The sequence below is a fragment of the Bubalus bubalis genome, chromosome 17, assembly GCF_019923935.1.
Source record: "Bubalus bubalis isolate 160015118507 breed Murrah chromosome 17, NDDB_SH_1, whole genome shotgun sequence".
Lineage (NCBI taxonomy): Eukaryota > Metazoa > Chordata > Mammalia > Artiodactyla > Bovidae > Bubalus > Bubalus bubalis.
In genome coordinates, this window is record NC_059173.1 from 62,949,495 (window position 1) to 62,971,975 (window position 22,481).

Sequence of the window (22,481 nt, forward strand, 5' to 3'; positions counted from 1 at the left end):
GTCTAGGTTGGTCATAGCTTTTCTCCCAAGGAACAAGTGTTTTTTAATTTCATGGCTACAGTCACTAACTGCAGTGATTTTGGAGCCCCCAAAATAAAGTCTGTCACTGTTGCCATTGTTTCCCCATCTATTTGCCATGAAGTGATGGGACCAGATGCCATCATCTTAGTTTTCTGAATGTTGAGTTTTTAGCCAGCTTTTTCACTCTTCTCTTTCAATTTCCTCAAGAGGCTTTTTAGTTCTTCTTTGCTCTCTGCCATAAGGGTGGTGTCATCTGCATACGGGAGGTTACTGACAATCTTGATTTCAGTTTGTTCTTCATTCAGCCCAGCATTTCTCATGGTGTACTCTGCATAAAATTTAAATAAGCAGTGTGACAATATACAGCCTTGATGTACTCCTTTAACAATCTGGAACCAGTCTGTTGTTCCATGTCCAGTTCTAACTGTTGCTTCTTGACCTAAGTACAGATTTCTCAGGAGACAGGTAAGGTGGCCTGGTATTCCCATCTCTTGAAGAATTTTCCACAGTTTGCTGTGATCCACATAGTCAAAGGCTTTGGTGTTGTCAATAAAGTAGAAGTAGATGTTTTTCTGGAATGCTGTTGCTTTTTCAATGATCCAATGAATGTTGGCAATTTGATCTCTGCTTCCTCTGCCTTTTGAACATCCAGCTTGAACATCTGGAAGTTCATGCTTCAGGTACTGTTGAAGCCTGGCTTGGAGAATTTTTATCAATACTTTGCTAGCGTGTGAGATGAGTGCAATTGTCCGGGAGTTTGAGCATTCTTTGGCATTGTCTTTCTTTGGGACTGGAATGAAAACTGACCTTTTCCAGTCCTGTAGCCAATGCTGAGTTTTCCAAATTTGCTGGCATATAGAGTGCAGCACTTTCACAGCAGCATCTTTTAGGATTTGAAATAGCTCAGCTGGAGTAGCTATAAGCATGCATAATGGCCTGTCTCAGGGAACCCTGCACCTTGCCTGAATGTTAGAGTGCCTTTGTTCAGCTCACAGGGAAACTCCCTGACACTGCCTACCTGTGAATAGCTGGAAGAAAGAAGAAATTAACACCCCCACTCCCCATCGCTGCCCCAAGGCTGGCTGAACCAGAAGATATTTCACAAGACTTACAGCCTTTTAACTTTACTTCCTCACCTCCTCCCCCTCTCAGTTCTATAAAAGAAACTAGCCTCAAGACCCTAATAAGATGGTTCTCTAGGACTCCAGTCTACCATCCTCTTGGGCTATTTGGCATTCTGAATCACGTTGCTATTCCTTGCCTCAACACCTTGTTTCCAGATTTTTGGCATGTTGTGTGGCAAGCAAACCAAACTTGGACTTGTAACAGTGAGAGGTGAGGAAGAGCAGTCTGGAATCTCAGGATTCAACTCCCATCTTCTTTTTCACCAACACAGCCCTGCATTTTATGGTTTGTTTTTAAAGTTCATGATTGAATTCAGAGGAAGTCTTCTGTCATTGTCCAGAAGGCACTTTGGGTTTTGAAAATTACATTGTTTTAATTTTTTTTTTACTCTAAATGAGCCATTTTTAACATCTCTAGGGTATTTTAAACTTGCTACCATAGCATAGTCCTCTCTGCTTTAAGACAAAGCCAATGTCCCTTGATTTCCTCTCTCAGATTTTTCCCAAGAGGTTTTTGTGGGCTCCACAAATATTCTGGTAATTTCCTATATGGAGTGTTAGGGGAATCTATTTCCACCAAATTTCTTTTGCTCAGAAGCTTCCCACCCAAACGAGCCTTGTCCCAGGTTGGGTTCTCCAGAAACAGATGCTGAGTCAGAGACTGGAGTGAAGGATGTACGTTAGGGGACAATAAGTGTGGAAGGAAGTAGATACGGGCAGAGGGCAAAGTTGAATTGAAATGCTGGCCAGACCTCTCAGGAGATCTCTGGCATTTCTACTACCAGAGTTGTCCCTTGGGGAGCTGTAAGTGAGATCATGTGGTGTTTGTCTTCCTCTGACTGGTTTCATTTTGTGTAATACCCTACAGGTCCATCCATATTGTCACAAATGGCCAGATTTCATTATTTTTATGGCTAATATTTCTGTGTGTATCTCAGTTTCTTTACTCCTCTGTCCACAGACATTTCTGTTTTGCGTATGTTGGCGATCACACACAATGCAGCAGGGAGCATGGCTGTGCCCGTGTCTTTTCAGCTTAGTGTTTTCACCTTCTTCTGATGAATATCCAGAACTGGAATTGCTGTATCATGGCGTAGCTCTAGTTTTAATTTTTGAGGAACATCCATACTGGTTTCACAGCAGCTGCACCAGTTTGTATTCCCACCAACATTACACTGGGCTCTTTTTCTCCACATCCTCACCAGCACTTTTTACTTCTTGTCTTTTTGATGCTCACTGTTCTAACATGTGTGAGCCGATAGGCACAGCATGGCGACTGTAGCTAATAACCCACTACTGCATATTTGAAAGTTACTAAGAAATTAAATCTTAAGAGTTCTCATCACAAGAAAAAAAAATTTGTAACTGTGAATGGTGACATGTTCACTAGACTGATTGTGGTGTCCATTTTGAAATATATACAAATATCAAACCATTATTTTGTATACCTGAAATGAATATAACATATGCTGATTATATCTGTATTAAAAAATTTAAAAATCACTCTGAATATCAAAACGTGTTTTCATTGCTTCAATATGACACTCTGTTATAGCTGACCCACAGTAGGAGTCACACATGTTCTCATTCATGGAGAAAGCAGGCAGCTCCCCAAAGAGAAAGGGATCCAGTTTACACATCTCCCCAGGCAGGGAACAACATGTCCCAGTGCTTTGTTGGACGTGCTTCTCCAGAGGGATTGGTTTGTGTCCCAGCTTCGTGGCCACACCTCTTGGGAAATTACTATAAACACTACTCAAAAGTAGAAAGTCAAGAGATTCCTGGAGTAACAGGCAAACTTGGCCTTGGAGTACAAAATGAAGTAGAGCAAAGGCTAACAGAGTTTTGCCAAGAGAATGCACTGGTCATAGCAAACACCCTCTTCCAATAACACAAGAGAAAACTCTACACGTGAACATCACCAAATGTTGAATACCAAAATCAGACTGATTATATTCTTTGCAGCCAAAGAAGGAGAAGCTCTATACAGTCAGCAAAAACAAGACCGGGAGCTGACTGTGGCTCAGATCATGAACTTCTTATTGCCAAATTCAGACTGAAATTGAAGAAAGTAGGAAAAACCAGTAGACCATTCAGGTATGACCTAAATCAAATCCCTTAAAATTACACAGTGGAAGTGACAAATAGATTCAAGGGATTAGACCTGATAGAGTGCCTAAACTATGGACAGAATCATGATGTTGTACAGGAGGCAGTGATCAAGACCATCCCAAAGAAAAAGAAATGCAAAAAGGCAAAATGGCTGTCTGAGGAGGCCTTACAAATAGCTGTGAATAGAAGAGACACAAAAGGCAAAGGAGAAAGGAAAGTTATACCCATTTGAATGCAGAGTTTCAAAGAATAGCAAGGAGAGATAAGAAAGCCTTCTTCAGTGATCAATGCAAAGAAATAGAGGAAAACAATAGACTGGGAAAGACGAGAGATCTCTTCAAGAAAATTAGAGATACCAAGGGGATATTTCATGCAAAGATGAGCTCGATAAAGGACAGAAATGGTATGGACCTAACAGTAGCAAAAGAGATTAGAAAGAGGTGGCAAGAATCCACAGAAGAACTGTACAAAAAAGATCTTCATGACCCAGATAATCATGATGGTGTAATCACTCACCTAGAGCCAGACTTCCTGGAATGCGAAGTCAAGTGGGCCTTAGGAAGTATCACTACGAACAAAGCTAGTGGAGGTGATGGAATTCCAGTTGAGCTACTTGAAATCCTAAAAGATGATGGTGAGAAAGTGCTGCACTCAATATGCCAGCAAATTTGGAAAACTTAGCAGTGGCCACGGGACTGAACAAGGTCAGTTTTCATTCCAATCCCAAAGAAAGGAAATGCCAAAGAATGTTCAAACTGCTGCACAATTCTACTCATCTCACATGCTAGCAAAGTATCGCTAAAAATTCTCCAAGCCAGGCTTCAACAGTACCTGAACTGTGAACTTTCAGATGTTCAAGTTGGATTCAGAAAAGGCAAAGGAAGCAGAGATCAAATTGCCAACGTCCGTTGGATCATTGAAAAAGCAACAGCATTCCAGAAAAACATGTACTTCTGCTTTATTGACTATGCCAAAGCCTTTGACTGTGTAGATCACAACAAACTATGGAAATTTCTTTAAGAGATGGGAACACCAGACCACCTTACCTGCCTCCTGAGAAATCTATATGTAGGTTAAGAATCAACAATTAGAACTGGACATGGAACAACAGACTGGTTCAAAATTGGGAAAAGAGTATGTCAAGGCTGTATATTGTCACCCTGCTCATTTAACTTTTATGCAGAATATATCATGTGAAATGCTAAGCTGAATGAAGCACAAGCTGGAATCAAGATTGCAGGGAGAAATACCAATAACCTCATTTACCCAGATGACACCACCCTTATGTCAGAAAGTGAAGAAGAACTAAAGAGCCTCTTGATGAAAGTGAAAGAGGAGAGTGAAAAAGCTGGCTTAAAAACTCAATGTTCAGAAAACTAAGATCATGGCATTTGGTCTTATCCCTTCATGGGAAATAGGTGGGGAAACAGTGGAAATTATGACAGACTTTATTTTTTTTGGCTCCAAAATCACTGCAAATGGTGACTACAGCCATGAAATTACAAGATGCTTGCTCCTTGGAAAAGAAGCAATGAAAAATCTAGTTCAGTTCAGTTCAGTTGCTCAGTAGTGTCTGACTCTTTGCAACCCCATGAATCGCAGCACGCCAGGCCTCCCTGTCCATCACCAACTCCCGGAGTTCACTGAGACTCACGTCCATCGTGTCAGTGATGTCATCCAGCCATCTCATCCTCTGTCGTCCCCTTCTCCTCTTGCCCCCAATCCCTCCCAGCATCAGAGTCTTTTCCAATGAGTCAACTCTTCACATGAGGTGGCCAAAGTACTGGAGTTTCAGCTTTAGCATCATTCCTTCCAAAGAAATCTCAGGGCTGATCTCCTTCAGAATGGACTGGTTGGATCTCCTTGCAGTCCAAGGGACTCTCAAGAGTCTTCTCCAACACCATGGTTCAAAAGCATCAATTCTTTGGCGCTCAGCCTTCTTCACAGTCCAACTCCCACATCCATACATGACCACAGGAAAAACCATAGCCTTGACTAGACAGACCTTTGTTGGCAAAGTAACGTCACTGCTTTTGAATATGCTATCTAGGTTGGTCATAACTTTCCTTCCCAGGAGTAAGCGTCTTTTAATTTCATGGCTGCAGTCACCATCTGCAGTGATTTTGGAGCCCCAAAAAATAAAGTCTGACACTGTTTCCACTGTTTCCCCATCTATTTCCCATGAAGTGGTGGGACCAGATACCATGATCTTCGTTTTCTGAATGTTGAGCTTTAAGCCAACTTTTTCACTCTCCACTTTCACTTTCATCAAGAGGCTTTTGAGTTCCTCTTCACTTTCTGCCATAAGGGTGGTGTCATCTGCATATCTCAGGTTATTGATATTTCTCCTGGCAATCTTGACTCCAGCTTGTGTTTCTTCCCGTCCAGCATTTGTCATGATGTACTCTGCATAGAAGTTATATAAGCAGGGTGACAATATACAGTCTTGACGTACTCCTTTTCCTATTTGGAACCAGTCTGTTGTTCCATGTCCAGTTCTAACTGTTGCTTCCTGACCTGCATACAGATTTCTCAAGAGGCAGTCAGGTGGTCTGGTATTCCCATCTCTTTCAGAATTTTCCACAGTTTATTGTGATCCACACAAAGGTTTTGGTGTAGTCAGTAAAGCAGAAATAGATGTTTTTCTGGAACTCTCTTGCTTTTTCCATGATCCAGTGGATGTTGGCAATTTGATCTCTGGTTTCTCTGCCTTTCCTAAAACCAGCTTGAACATCAAGAAGTTCACGGTTCACATATTGCTGAAGCCTGGCTTGGAGAATCTTGAGCATTACTTTACTAGTGTGAAAAATCTAGACAGCATATTAAAAAGAAGAGACATTACTTTGCTGACAAAAGTGATCTGTGGTGTTGGAGAAGACTTGAGATTCCTTGGACTTCAAGGAGATCAATCCAGTCAGTCCTAAAGGAAATCAATCCTGAATATTCATTGGATTGATGCTGAAGCTGATACTCCATTACTTTTGGCCATCTGATGGGAAGAACTGACTCTTTGGAAAAGACCCTGATGCTGGGAAAGATTGAAGGCAGGAGGAGAAGTTGGACGACAGATGAGACGGTTGGATGGCATCAGTGACTCGATGGATATGTGTTTGGGTCAGCTTGGGAGTTGGTGATGGACAGGGAAGCCTGTCGTGCTGCAGTCCATGAGGTCCCAAAGAGTTGAATACGACTGAACGACTGAACTGAAGAGTTTCATTATTATTTTTGGTTTAGAAAGTGTCCACAGATTGAAAAAAAAGTTTGTGAATCCAGAAAGATATATGTAAAATTAGAACATTTTTCACTTAGAGCAATAAAATTAAGTTTTTCCCTCTCTATGATTGAGTTGCTAAATATGGAATCTGAACAAGTATTGGTTGGATGATCCAATCAACTGATGAGGCTGATGATCTAATCAGCTGTGTCCAACTCTTTTTCAACCCCATGGACTGTAGCCCATCAGGCTCCTCATTTCATGGAATTCTCCAGGCACGACTACTGCAGTGGGTAGCCGTTCCCTTCTCCAGGGGATCTTCCCAACCCAGGGATTGAACCTGAGTCTCTGGCATTGCAGGAAAACTTTTACCATCTGAGCCACCAGGAAAGCACTCTCATCAGCTAGTGACCTGCAACCATTATGGCCTGATTTTGCTGTGCTTGTCATATTCTTGGGACAGTGCAGTGCTGGTGACATCCCTCAGCTCCTTTCCAACAGATGCCTTTTATTTATTTATTATTTTATTTTTTGACCATGCTGCAAGGCATGTGGGATCTTAGTTCCCCAATCAGGGATTGCACTCACCTCTGCCCCCTGCAGTGGAAGCACCAGTCTTTAACACTGGATGTCCAACAGACACCTTTTAGACTGAGCCATTGAAAGCCCATTCGGAAATGGTGAAAACCTTTTTCAAAGATGCTTCCCCAAAAGGGAAAATATATTTTGTAAAATATTTTAATAATATTTATAAGGGATTTGTATTAACAACATTGTCAAATGTTATGCCACTTTTTGTTTGGAATATTTTCTTAAAAGACCAAGGTTATGTTGATTATATTTTGAGTTCTGAACCTCTCAATCTCCTGCACTGTGTCATTTCGAAGGTCATTCTATTTTAACATGTTCTATAACATATAACAATTTGGAGAAGGCAATGGCGCCCCACTCCAGTACTCTTGCCTGGAAAATCCCATGGATGGAGGAGCCTGGTAGGCTACAGTCCATGGGGTTGCTGAGGGTCAGGCATGACTGAGTGACTTCACTTTCACTTTTCACTTTCATGCATTGGAGAAGGAAATGGAAACCCACTCCAGTGTTCTTGCCTGGAGAATCCCAGGGACAGGGGAGCCTGGTGGGCTGCCATCTATGGGGTCGCACAGAGTTGGACACGACTGAAGTGACTTAGCATAACATATAACATATTTAAAAAGGCCATATATTCTAAGTGTTTTACTCAGTGGGTTTTCACAAACTGAAAATACCCAGTGGAACTAGCACTGGATCAAGAAACAAAATTTTCAATACCTAGGAAACCACCTCACCACACCCTGAGGCGCATGCCCCCTTCCACTCTCTAACTATTCATCAAAGAGTAAACACTATTCTGACTTCTGTAGCACAGAATCGTGTGTTGAGGTTGGGACACTTTGTATCATCAGAATTTTGTTTGTAGGTGGTTGTGTTGATTTCAACCTTGTCGTTGCCCCATATCCTGCATATAGATAGGAAGTTACTGGAGGAAGGGCTACCCAAACTGAACTGCTCCAACCGCGTGATGTACTCTGGGCAGTGATTACACGTAGACAATGGAAACTGGGAGGCAGTGGGCACCATGGTAGAAGGACTAGAAAAATAAGACAGGCAGAGGTCAAAGAAAATGCTTCCTGTCTTCACACCTCTGCTTTGGAAAATCTCTAGGGAACAGAGTACTCATTTCTCTTTGCAACTTTTCTCTTGAGACCTATGTATGGTTTTCACCGTTGACTTCACCATTTGTGCTTGTAAAGATCAAGTGTTATTTTTAGTACCAGACAACTTGGTGAGTATTAAAGACATAAATACTGAGATTTATAAGAACATTCTGCTTATACGAGTATTTTATTTTTGTGCATTTTCAGGGAATGTCTCTCTCAGGGCTGAATAGGACCGTATTTTTAATTCACCAGCACATAGAAGTTACTAACAAGAGGTACAAAGGTCAGTCAAAGCATAGGCTTGCATTATTGATGACAGGGTGGAGGGTGAGCAGAAACTGATGCCTTCAGGGGTGGGTTTCTAGTGACTAGTAAGAACTACTGAGAAAAAATAAAACACTGAGGAACTTCCAGAAATACCCATCAGCACTCATGTGCTAAGGGTTGAGGCAGTTCTTTATTTCCCTCTTTAAGGAACATCAGTCATGAGCGCCCCTTACTGAAGATGAGAGAAGGCAGTGGCAGTGTGTATTATCCTGAGAGCAGGACCTTTTCTAATTCCCAGCATTATTCTTGGAAGGTCTACTTCCTGGAAGAGGATGGCTCAAAGAAACACCTTAATAGCCCTGGATGCTTCGTTTTCTTTTATTTGAAACAGACCCCACCTTTCCAAATGCAACAGTGATTTCAGTTGTTTGAACACGTGACACGTGACTTACTAAGGCATCTTAAGGGCCTTAGTTGCTTTTCTGTCTGATCTACTTTTATATGGTCCCCTGGTAGCTCAGGTGGTAAAGAATCTGACTGCAATTCAGGAGACTGTGGTGTGATTCCTGGGTTGAGAAGTTCCCCTGGAGAAGGGACAGGCTACCTACTTCAATATTCTTGGGCTTCCCTTGTGCTCAGCTGGTAAAGAATCTGCCCACAATGCAGGAGACCTGGGTTGGATCCCTGGGTTGGGAAGATCCCCTGGAGGAGGACATGGCCACCCACTCTAGTATCCTTGCCTGGAGAATCCTCATGAACAGAGGAACCTGGTGGGCTGCAGTCCATGAAGTCACAAAGAGTCGGACACGACTGAGTGACTAAGCACAGCACAGTGTTATTTCCAACAGAGTTAGCACTTGAACTGGAGTCAAGAGAGACACAGAGCTAGGCAAGCCTGGAGAGTCACTAATCCGTTCCCCCGCACACGCCAGAGCAGCTGCACCTGCCAGCTGGAAGGGGTTTGTATATCCTGTGAAGTCTTGGTAGTCAGTAGGCTGGGAATAAAAGACCCCTAAGTGTTAGGTCTGGGGCTCTCCTTTCAGGTTCATTCTGAGCCCTAGGAATCTCACTGAGACCCACACAAAAAGAATTCTCTGAAGTCCGTCCTTATTTACAGCTCGCTTTCTGCCATGCTTTCTTCTCCAGTCTCAGTTCTCTTTGCCTTCCGATTTTGATCTCTGTGTCATTTTCCCCCTATTTGTCTCCCTCTCAAATTCCTCTCTTATGCTCAGTAGGTTTCTTTTGACTTCTGCTCTGATTCTGTTCATCTGGTATTCAATTTAGCTCCCACTTTGTGCAACTGGGTCTACCAAGGTGAAACTTTGATAAATCCTGGTTTCTATGTTCTAGTTATTTTCAAGAAGGACAGCTCAAGCTGTGGTTTGGTGCAGGGCTCTCCCTCTGCCTTTACTGCCCCTCCTCACTTCTTTCATTTTTCCATCCATGCCAACTTAATTCATTTATAATGAGAAATACAAATGTCAAGTTTATTGCAGTGCTTGTATTGTTAGATTGCTTTAATTTTTTCCCTATAGGTAAAAGAAATCTTGCTTAGCAAACATGGCATCTAATGTAGGGTAGTCAATTATTATTTGATTGTTTAATCATCTTTAAAACAGGAAAATACTTTCCATCCCATGCTTGTGCTTAGGAATGTGTCTGCCATGTACGGTGATACCAGTATTATATGTGGGAAATTCTCTTTCTCCAGGCTCCAATGCAGGCAGCTTATGTGGCTAAAAGTTTGGCCTTGAAAGTGCTTTTAACTTCTCAGTATCTCCTTCCTTTCTGCTTTATTTTTCTGCTGCTTTAATATTGCATTTCGACTCTTCTCTTTTGCCTTCATTTTCCTATCTTTTGTTTTTTTTTTTTTAAATTATTACTCTGTTTATTATTTACTCTGTTTATTATTATTATTACTACTCTGTTTATTATAATTGCTTTACAATGTTGCGTTTCTGCTGTACAATGGACTGAGTATATGTTTGCATATATCTCCTCCCTCCTGGGCATATGCCCAGTAGTGGGATTGCTGGGGCATATGGTAGTTCTATGTCTAGGTTTTTAAAGAAACTCCATACTGTTTTCCATAATGGCTGTATCAGTTTACATCCCAACAACAGTGCAAGAGGGCAGATGAAGCAACTGACAAGGGATTAATCTCTAAAATACATAAACAGCTCATGCAACTCAATATCAAAACAACCAATGACCCAATTAAAAAATGGGCGGAAGATCTAAATAGACGTTTCTTGAAAGAAGACATATAGATGGCCAGGAGACACATGAAAAGATGTTCAACATCACTAATTATTAGAGAAAAGCAAATCAAAACTACAATGAGGGATCACCTCACACTGGTCAGAATGGCCATCGTAAAAAAAAATTAAAAAAAAAAAAAAAGAAAATCTACAAGAAATCAATGCCGGAGAGGATGTGGAGAAAAGGGAACCGTGCCTTTTGTTTCTTTCCCCAGAAAGCACTTTCTCTTGTGGCATCCTATGCTTTCCTGCATGCTCCTGTCATTACGTATATCTCTCTGTCCTCCTGGCCTCTGCTTCTATTCATTTACCACAGAAAACAAGATCATCATTGGTGACTAAAGACAGATACCCACAAAATTCATATATCTTTACACTCCCTGGAAATAGGAAAGTGCAATCACCATTTATTCTTATTTCTCTAGCTTCAGCAATGTGGTAGGGACCAAGGCACACCAAAGGTTTTGGGACAACCTCAACTATTAATAATTGTCAGTCATGGTAGTGACCCATGAAAATACTACTTTGGAGCTTTTGATGCATTATATTTATAGTGAGTGTTATGTCATAATATTTACCTTAACAATTTTGTTGTTTATCTATCTTACCAGGTTCAAGTGGAGTGGGAGTGCCTCATCTTAGAATATGTTCTGAATTAGTTACTTTATGACTTCCTCTTAGCAGTACTTTTCTCTCTGTGTGTATGCTTTTCCTGAGTAAATGAGTAAATATGTGGGGGAATTATCAAACTTGATGGGAAAATGAACCCAAGAAGAATTGAAGATGGGTAAAGATATAATTTTCTTTTGCTTTTAGTGGTCAAAATTCCACATATTCATTAACTAAAATGACGGCACTAGAAATGAATGAAATTAGAATTAAAGTGGGATAAAGTAGAGTATTTCTAAAGAAAATCTTTTTGTTTTCATTTTTTGACAATGTGAATGAACTCCACTTATTTGCTTACAGCACATTACCATGTAGAACTCCTACCAAAACTGTTTAAATGAACAGCAAAGACTCATTTGTAAGTAGTCATTTTTTTCTCCAATGATATTGTGAAAATATGTTTTTTTCTTGGTTTGCTCTTCCCTGTACAATTTGGCTTATACTGATTTTCTCAGACCCTTGCTACTCAAAGTACTTTTGCACACTGGGAGCGAAGGACTAGCAGTGTGTGAAAGTCACTCAGTCGTGTCGGACTCTTTGTGACCCCAGGGACTATACAGTCCATGGAATTCTCCAGGCCAGAATTCTGCAGTGGGTAGCCGTTTTCTCCAGGGGATCTTCCCAAACCAGGGATTGAACCCAGGTCTCCTGCACTGCAGACAGATTCTTTACCAGCTGAGCCACCAGGGAAGTCCTGAAGGGCCGGCAGGGAGTCAGTAAAAACGCAGACACTCAGGGCCCCACCCCAGAGCTGCTGGAATGCATTTAACAAGATCCCCAGATGATTCCTATGAACATTAACATTGAGAAATATTGACCTAGAAGATCATTCTCCCCAAATTAAAGAGCTAACTTTAGTTTATTTTCAATGAGATTATCTGAAATTCTGAATTAACAGAGTCAAAATTAATCAACTTTTATTAGGTTTCACTTCTAGTGTTTATAGACTGAATTTTATCATTTGATTTTACTTAAAATTTTATTATCTAATAGCTTATTTCATAGGCTCGTATTATCTACTTTAGAGAAAAACATCTATTAAAACCTGGAGTCATCTTCTTTCAATGCTCTTTTAATCTATTCAGTGTAGATGGGCTCTAGCCTTAAGATTCTGCTTGAAAGAGGTTTTGACATCTTAGCATTTCCTTTTCTGGTGCATTGTATTCTTTCCTCTAATGGTGTATTGGACAATTTCCTCAGTAGCAACCTATGTTTCATGTTTATTCCCTGAATTAAGAACTCTCAACAAACTTAGAGAAGTCTCCTGATATATGTTAAACTGACAATATTTGGAACCTAGTTGATGAGTTAGAGATTTCTTAAATTCTATAAAACATTCAAAGGTTGAGTTTAAGCTTTTGGTTCAAATAGGAGGTAATTTGCAGAATGTCAGAGCAAACCTCTACTTATGTTATACACTTTGCTTTTCTTACATCTACTTTGTCCATTATTTTTGTGCTTCAAACAACAGCTCTAAGTGGCCTAAACATGTGCAAGCCAAAAACTATAAGGCCAAATAAAAACAGTACAAGTCACATTTCCCTGATATCACATTAAAAGGAAAATTTATTGATCTATCTGAGAATCCATATTTTCTTTTAAAGACAGATAATACTGTAGCTATCTGGATGGCATCCTTTATCCTTTGCCACTTTATTAAAAAATAATTTTAGACAGTAATTTGTTTGCAGATGACTCTCAAATGATTGTAAAACTAAGATATAAACTCTCTGGAGGCAGTATTTTTCTCTGATGTATCTTGTAGCACCTAGGACAGTGCCCCACAGAGGGTTTATGATGAACTCTTGCTGACAGGATGAATACATGAATTAAAAGATTAAAAAGAGGAAAAATATAAAGTCTCTTCAGAATTAAACAATTTAGATTCATTTCTTACTGGAGCATTTTGCCAAAAATATATCTTTGAGTAAGAGTCTCCCTGGAAACAAGATCTTATCTAAACAACTAAATAAGGGAAGCCAAAGATAATTGTGATTCTTGAAAGGACTGTGTAGGAATGGTCCCAACAATACTCTCAGTGTACCTACAGCTCATCTATTTCACAGCTTTTATCTATGGTGGTATCACAGCTAAAGTGCTTTTCTTTTAAAGCACCTCCTCTTCCTATCACTTGACTTCTGGTAACAAAATTGTTCAGAGGAGCTTCCTTTCTACTTCACACCCATCACCTTCCTGGACCTGAGACAGAGCCATTTTTTTTCCTTTTAAGCTTGACTTTGATGCCCTTCTCTTTATATGGCTGGATGGTGATATGGCTCTCTGATAAATTTATCTGATAGGCTTATGACCCCCAATTTACCTCCTTTTTCCTTATGGAAGAACATACTCTATGTTAATGGTAGGGTGGGTAGACAGGCAGGTAGGGAATAATGGCATGGCTATTTTCCCTCTTGGGGGCTTTGTGGTCAGAATAACTTCTATCCTCTCCCATTTCACGTGTATGTCCTATATCCCCCTGCACCCCCACAGAAGATACCTGGCCTTCCTACAGCCCTGCTGAGTTCCATAGCATTTCAACAGGGCTCATTATTTTTAAAATATATTTTATAATTTTAAAAGAAAAAGCCAACTCTGTTGTTTTCTACTTAATTTCACTGCTAAAAATGTGATGAGCAATTCCACATGTTTTGTGGACTGGCCCAGGAAACTTAATTCCTCCTGGGAAATACATTACATTAAAAAGCCACAATTTGCTAGTGAACTTTCATAAGCTGGGAACTGTAATATACAATAAAGTAGGCTTACAATCCAAAATCATAAAAGATTTTGAAAGGATTATATAATGATTATAATTCCTTAAGCATTGTAAAAGCAAACAATTATCCATCCCATTGGTAAAAACAATGTGTAGTCTATATCATAAGAGGTGCATTCACAAGCAAAGTGTGTATGTAGAGCTAACACATTAACGATGGCCAATGGATGTGGGCTCTATAGTCAGAATCCCACTTCTTTTACTTACAAGTTCTTTGCGATCAGCAGGTTACTTTTCCTGTTGGTGTCCCAGTTTTCTCATCTATAATAAGAGACATAATAATATGACTTATTTCTAGAATTTTTGTAAAGACTAAATAAAATACTGTATGTACAGTATTAAGATACTGTACATACAGTGATTATCATGCATTAAAGTGAAAGTGAAAGTGAAAGTGAAGTCGCTCAGTCGTGTCCAACTCTTTGCGACCCCATGGACACCAGGCTCCTGCATCCATGGGATTTTCTAGGCAAGAGTACTGGAGTGTGTTGCCATTTCCTTCTGCAGGGAACGCACCGACCCAGGGATTGAACCCAGGTCTGCCACACTGTAGACAGACGCTTTACCGTCTGAGCCACCAGGGAAGTCTTATAGCAGTGCTAATAGACTTTTTGTCCTTGTTCAGTTACTTAATTGTGTATGACTTTGTGATCCCATGAACTGCAGCATGCGAGGCTCCTCTGTCCTTCACTATCTCCTGGAGTTTGCTCAAATTCATGTTCATTGAGTAGATGATTTTATGTTTATCTTTGAAAATTCAACTGCCTTTGAATGAATCTAAAAATCAATGGCAAGTTAAGACATTCTGAGAGTTTTACATCATGTGCTCTATTAAAAACATGGTATAAGAGTGAGTTGATTAGCTGGAGAGGGAGCTTAGCTCACTTTGGCATCCACATTTTGTGTGCTTCACACTTTTCCATTTGATCCCAGATGCAAATGATGGCACTGGAAAGGAAGCCAGGTACTTCTGTTGGTGACAGTATTGGAAAATTTGAAGATACATGGACATGTTCTATATAAGAGCTAATAGTCTATTTGCTATATTTGTTATTCCTTAAAAATATAAGCTGATAATATCATTATTTTGAAAATAAAATTCAAGTCAAATAGTCCACAATATATGACTATACTACATCAGTGGCAGATCAAATATTACAATTCAGACATTTTTGTTCATGTTACAGAGGCAGATTCCAATGACAGCTGAGCGCTTCAAGGCACAGAACTAGCTGAGACATAATTCAGGCAAATATGCCTGTTTGAGCCAGGCCTGTAATAAGAGGGTGCAATCGAAAGAAGGAATCACATTGTTCCCCCCACCCCGACAGTGAGAATTTAACATAAAGAATTGTTAATTAATGATTGAAGAATTGACAAGGCTAAAAGACAACCTGAAGTTATCTCCAAGGTAACAATTGCAGGGAGCAGCCATCAACCCTGAGGCTGAGAGAGGTTGGGAACGTAAAGGGAGGAGTCGGAGTTGTTACAACTTAAAGCTTGGAGGAGGGGGCTGGTTTTTGGATGGTCAGAGGAGGGACCCTGTGGATCTGGGACCTGAATTTCTAAAGAGAAAACACAAGCTGCTGCTGGTATCTCTGAGCGGGCATATAAAATTGGGGGAAAAAAAAAAAACAACCTGCAAACTAGATTTGCTATTAATTGGGATTAACTGCCAGGGTGAAGCAGAGGCATGGTTGATCAATGCTGTCAGGAACAGAAAGCCCATGGAGAGTGAGCAGGAAGCAGGAGACTCTCTCCCTTTCTCCAGGCCTGTAGTCTCCTCCAGCAGCCCTATTGGAAGAGTCTAACAGAGCCAGCCGGAGAAGGCAATGGCACCCCACTCCAGTACTCTTGGCTGGAGAATCCCATGGATGGAGGAGCCTGGTAGGCTGCAGTCCATGGGATCGCTGAGGGTCGGACACGACTGAGCGACTTCACTTTCACTTTTCACTTTCATGCATTGGAGAAGGAAATGGCAACCCACTCCAGTGTTCTTGCCTGGAGAATCCCAGGGACGAGGGAGCCTGGTGGGCTGCCGTCTATGAGGTCGCACAGAGTCGGACACGACTGAAGTGACGCAGCAGCAGCAGCAACAGAGCCAGCCAGCAAAACAGAAATGCAGGCTGCAGAGTCCTAGTCTCAGCATCACAAAGCCGAGAAGAGAAGGGCGAGTTTGAAGCTGATGGACTGTAGCATGGGGTCTGCAGGGTAGTGACTTGAGTAGTCAGAGGAACAAGGCAGGATCAGGGGTCCCATGAGATCGATCTGTCCTTCCTAGGGCAAATGGGGTACTATCAGATAGGATAGCCTGGTGGGGGGGTGTGAGTCATAAGTGATGCTGAGGCAGTCTTGGGGGCGTGTCCCTAGAACTTAATGTTTTGGCTGCTGGTCTTGCGGCAGGATGCCATAGCCTGCTAAGTGCTAGGCTGAAGCTGTTGCAATTATTGTCGCCCTTGTCAAAATGACTCAGAAGCTGCTGCAGGTCTGAGGCTGTAAGTGAGGGTCATCAAGTGACTGCTGTGTTGGTGAAGGAGCTAATGTCAGGAAAGAGGATTGAGAGCCCAGGTTAGTGCTCAAAATACCCCATGGAGACAAAAGCCAATGCTCCCATAAGCAGACAGGAAATACTTGTTTGAGTTTGCAGCAAGTGAGTTGTGAGAGAGAGAGAGAGAGAGAGAGAGGATGGGAGAGAGTGCTTTTTACTATTGTGTCTATTGACTAAAAAAGGTAAGTGGTCCTCAGGACACTGTAGAACTGATCATGGAAAACTCACATTCATTCAGTCTCCCAAGATTCTCGACCAATTGGAGAGTCCACGATGAGGGATGATGTGGTCCCAGAGCAAGTCAGTCCTTAATTGCCTTGAGCTGGCATTTATGCTCTATAATTTGACCCTTTCTCATGTCTCTAGGGCTGCCCACTCCCATTCCCTGCCAACATTCCCTGTCAATCAGCCATGGAACACTGCCGTTAATACTGGTGCTCTATCTCTCCCAGACCAATTAAGCAAGACTATTTGGAGATGGGACAGGGTCACTGGTATTTTTAAAAGTTCCCCACGAAATTCTAATGTCAGCCAAACTAATGAACTATGTGTTTGAGAATCTAATGCCCCAACTAATCTGTTTTTCAATTTAATTTCCCAGGCAATATTCTTGGTGCTGGAGACACAAATGAGACAAGATAAATATCTTATGATTCAATAGGTGAGATCAAGATATATATATATATATATATATATATATATATATATATATATATATATATATGATTTAATTTGGTAAGTTTTATGAATAATTAGCTATTGAAAAGGATGATAATTAATTCTACCTGCGTATGTCTGAAGAGAAAAGATGTGGAAACCCTCACATCACAAAGCAAAATATGCATCTAGAATGTAGAAGATTAGTCTATAACTGAGTTAATTCTTGGAGGATGAATAGGCTTTTAACAGAGCTTAGAGTATGAAAGAGCATGCCTTGTTCAGTCATGATGAATAGTCTATATGACTAGAAAATTGGGTGAATTGGATGAAAAGTTGGAGATGAGACAGAAAAGGAGAGTGAAAACCACATTGTAGATCATTTTGAATTCAATGTCAATTGAATATCCATGAGAATCCTAGTACTCAGCTAGGTTCTGAAGGTACAAAAATGAATAGAAATCAGTGCCTATTTTTAAGATGCTCTCAGTTATATGGATGAGTCAAGTACAAGGTGGTGTGGGGCAGCAGGGCAGGAAGAGAGAGCTATATGGACGAAAACACAGGCTTGACCACACCTGTGATCTCAGTAATAATGGGTGAGAGAGACGGATGGAATCTTACAAGCCAGAGTGAATGAGGTTGGAAAGCACTCTGCACTGTATTTATTTATTATTTTTAACATTTCTTATTGGAGTGTAGTTGTTGAATAGTATGAAAGTTCCGTGAAAAACTAATACGAGAGCTACCTTATGGCCCAGCAATCCCACTACTGATCACAGACTCAGATAAAACTGTAATTCAAAAAGATACATTCACTCTAATGTTCATCGTAGTAGCGTTTACAATAGCCAAGACACGGAAGCAACCTACATTTCCATCAACAGAGGCATGGGTAAGAAGGTGTGTACTGTATTGAGGAGTTTGGATTTTATGCTGTGACTTAACAAGGGAGTGCAAGGATTTTAAAGTGAAGATTGACATGGTTCGTATCTGACTTATAATTGATAATTTAGGTTGCACCACACAATTTTTGACTTTGCAGAAAGGTGGAAAGGAGAGATTAGAGAACAAAAGACCAGGTAAATACTATATTAAGTAGTCCAGATAAGAGATTTTCTGATTTAAGGCAGCTAGGTTTTGTCATGAATGGGTTGAATTTTATGGGCTTAGGAAGATAGGGAAGGGGAATTTTTTTCCTTTGCATACTTTTTGGTGAGAAGAAAGAGGATACCTGGAGTCTGAGGTTTCTGGGTTATCCAGGGGGAGCAGGGGACAGTTGAGAATACACCTCTAGAGCATAGACTAATATAGCCTGGAAATGGCTGTGTGGTGTCAGCAGCTTGTGGGGCCTGGATGAAGCTAAGTAAACAGCCAGACATGAACTGACTTGTGGGGAAAGTCAACACTTAGAGATGAACAAAAGAAAGATGCAGAAGGAGACTAGTAAAAATGGGAGGGCATCAGGAGGGATGACTATTTCAGAGGTCTCGTTTCTCTCTAGATATTAACATTAGGGAGAAGATCCTTCCAAGAGGAATGGATTGAGCAACAGTGTCAATTTTTGACTGAAAAGAAGTCAAATAGGATAAAAAACTGAGGAAAAAACCCTTTCAGACAAAATTCCATGAACAAAGGGACCATATATGTCTTTGATACATATTAGGTACCTAATGTTTGTGGAATGAATGAAGGGATTTATATTTTGGATTTACCTTAAGGGAGATTACTGCTACTGTTCTCCAATTTTCTCTTGCTTGTATATAAGATAACCTATATTTCAAACAATAACCTATATTAGATATGAATATTTCTCTGGTTTTCAAAGAAAGGAGATAGAATTAACCCAAAAGGAATATAGCCACATTTTTCTAGTTAAAAATGGGCATTATTTTGCACAAAAAAGGATCTTCCTCTCATTTTAAGATAAATGATATATTAGGTATTAAACAATAGAAGATGAACTAGCACATATTTAATTTCCTTGGTCATTAGAAGTATGTTCCTTTTGACCTTTACAAGTTAAATTCAAAAGTTAATTCAATTTTCTGACTAAAGGCTATTAAGGTTCCGAGGCAAGGATTTAGGTTGGATTCAGAAAGATTTTAATGAGTTGGAAGTGGGTCAAAAAACATTTACTACTAATTTTCAAAACTACTCCTATTTATCATGACTTTTTCTCTCTTTTCATAGTGTGTCCTCTATCAAAATTAAATCCTATTAGGTGATCAACTGCTATATTCATTTGAAAGGAGCCAAATGTCTTTCAAGGGACCTAATGAAATAATTTGTAGACTATTTAAAAAATACATCACTTGAAAGGAATTTGACTTAATTTTTTTTCAGTGAAGAAGTTTCAAAACTGCTGCAAACCTAAATATTATTTTACATCTTATTTGTACTCTTCTAACTTTCCATTTATATTCACATTCACTAGGATGATGTTTAGTTTTAGATTCTCTTTGAGGGAGAGGTTTATGAAGGTGATTAACAGATTATGTGAAATTTTAGTTGGTTAATATAAACCAATTCATAATAATTCTGTTTTTGAGCATTGCATGTACATAGATGACTCATTATAGATTGGTAAGGAATGCAGATGGCATGGTTTTATTAGTGGTTTGAGCTATTACCTTAGCTTAGTTTTTCCAGAAACAGCCTCAGAGATGAAGATTTGGGGCCAGGTGATTTATGAAGGAGGTACTTCCAGGAGAAAGTAGAGAGACAGGGCAGGGAAGGAGGCAGGCCAAGCAAGGGTGGGGGTTCAGGCAGGGTCCTTCTTGGCCTCACCTTGAACCCAAAGGACAGATCTGGGGCATTTTGAATACTCTGAGTGCCTTATCCTAGGCAAAAAACTTGGACTGTCTAGTTTGGTATCAACTAGACATTTGCTTAGTGCTATGGGCTTCTCTAGTGGGTTCAGATAGCAAAGAATCTGCCTGCAGTGCAGGAGACCTAGATTTCATCGTTGGGTTGGGAAGATCCCCTGGAGAAGGGACTGCCTACCCACTTCCCTGGGTATATACAATGGACAGAGGAGCATCACAGGCTACAGCCCACGGGGTTGCAGAGTCAGACAAGCCGGAGTGACTGACACATTTCACACAGTGAAGGTGGAGGAAGACAGGGGAGTACACTCCCAGAACTTTCTTCTACTTTATTTGGCAAAGCAGTGCTTTCAGTAGCCTGAGGACAGACCCTGAAGGAGAGTCTGTGGCACTGGCCATTGAAGTCAAAATAGGTAGGGGTAGGCTGTGAGGGCTGAGTAGGGGGTAAGAAATGATAGAAGTGATATGCAGTGATCTCAGCGAAGCAAAAACAATATGCTTTATGTAGTCAAAACCTAATTTGTTTGAAGATATTACAACTTCTACATTCCTTTAATTTCACTGTAGTTCTTGATTCAAAAGTCCATACCAACAAGGTTTTATGTAACTACTTACAGCGGGTTGGTTGCTGAGTTAAAAATGTCCACCCTTTTTTATAGATAAAACCAGGTGGAAATGCATTTAGAGACATGCTAGCTGGCCAAAGAAAATGTTCTTTATTGCTCTATTTGTTGTTTGGAGAGGCTCTTTTCTGATCCTAGAACAAACTATTCCACATGACATTCTTCGATAGTAGAAATAGGTACCTGATTCACCAAGGTAGCTTCCACATCACATTTGACAAATGACTATTTTTCTCATTAAGCAGGGTTTTTTTTTTTTTTTACAGATCCACATGAAATTTGTTTTGCTTTTGTTATGGGGAGTCACTTTTCTCATCTTAGTTTGGCAAAGATTTTTTTTTTTTTTGGTCCAAGGATAAAGAAACCATATAAAAGCATATGATGATGTTTTTTAGCTCAAAAACACTTCACAAAAATCTCTATGTCATTAGTTTTTCTTTATTGAGAGTATGAGAAGTTGGTACAAAAGTTCCTTCATGGTTTGCAGTAACTGCTGGGAAGATTAAGAAAAGTAGTTTGAAACATACGCTTGCTTTGCTTTTGCAAAGAGTGATATTCTAAGCTCCATTGTCCTCTGAAAAGATTCAGATTTTGATGGAAGAAAATATGACAGAGATCTTAAGATCATAACTACTACTTCTTGTAGATTTAAATATTTCATTATAGTGTTGACAAACCACAGATAATAGGCAACCCAGGTCAGAGTTTACCCCCTGCCTTCTCTTGTAGGGGACTGAGAGAGGAAGATGCCTCAAACTGAAGGTGAGAGGGTAATCCAGTCTCTGTTAGTCCATCTTGGCTGCAAGTGGAAACTGAATCTTTGTCTTTGGAAAGTGGATTTGATTTTTAAAAACAGCCCATAGAGGGGATCCAACCAAGATGGCAGAATAGCAGGACAGGAAACTCACCTCCTCCCATAAATACATCAAAGATACATCTTCAAAAAGAAAAATTCTCACAGAACATGTACAGAATATCAGCAGAAGACCTCACATACCTGAAAGGACAGGAAAGGTCTCTCTGTAACTTGATGGGACAATAGGAAAAAAATGAAAGTGGAAGCAGGATGAGACCTGTGCCCCTGAAAGGGAGCTGAAAAAGAAGAAAAGTTTACAGCCTGGAAAGCCCCCTCACTGGTGTGAAGATCAGGCAGGACAGAAAAGAAGTATCACAGGATCAGAGGAGAGCACAACAACTCTTTGTGACGGGCAGAACAGAGAAAGATCTGCGCAGAGAGTCCGTGCCAGCACCTGGTTCCTCCAGCCTGAGATGTGCAACTGCTGGTGTGGGTAGGGGCTTGGTGACGGAACTCAGGGTTCAGAGGACAGACTCAAGGAGAGGACTGCTGCTGGCTGTAAGGAGACAGTTGAAGAGACTGGAATGTGGTACTGCAGCAACCGGAGGTGTTTGTCAAAGAAGCCCTGGGCCCACCATAGAAGCAAAGCTCCATCATTTAGAGCACCTAAAGGGAGGGGTGACGCCACCATTACAGTCTTTGCTCTGTGAATTGGCCCCTGCCTCCACCAGCTTGACCTTGGACGTGGGGTGGCTCCTCTCACCTGCGCTTCAGCGCGCCCGTCGCAGCCGCCGAGTACCAGACTGTGCCGGCGCAGAACAGCCGAGAGGAGCTACCCCGTGTCCGAGGTCAGAGGGGGCGGCCGATAGGAGATACCCAGCGTCCGAG

The 22,481-nt window shown here is 40.7% G+C and overlaps 1 long non-coding RNA gene across 1 annotated transcript in view; it reads right to left on the reverse strand.

Annotated features, from left to right (window-relative positions):
* LOC123330008 overlaps positions 1-22,481 on the reverse strand; it is a 117,330-nt gene that overhangs the window by 40,156 nt on the left and 54,693 nt on the right. Inside the window, exon 2 of the long non-coding RNA XR_006545686.1 lies at positions 14,349-14,402. This is a non-coding gene — a long non-coding RNA (uncharacterized LOC123330008). The remainder of the gene's footprint in view (positions 1-14,348; positions 14,403-22,481) is intronic.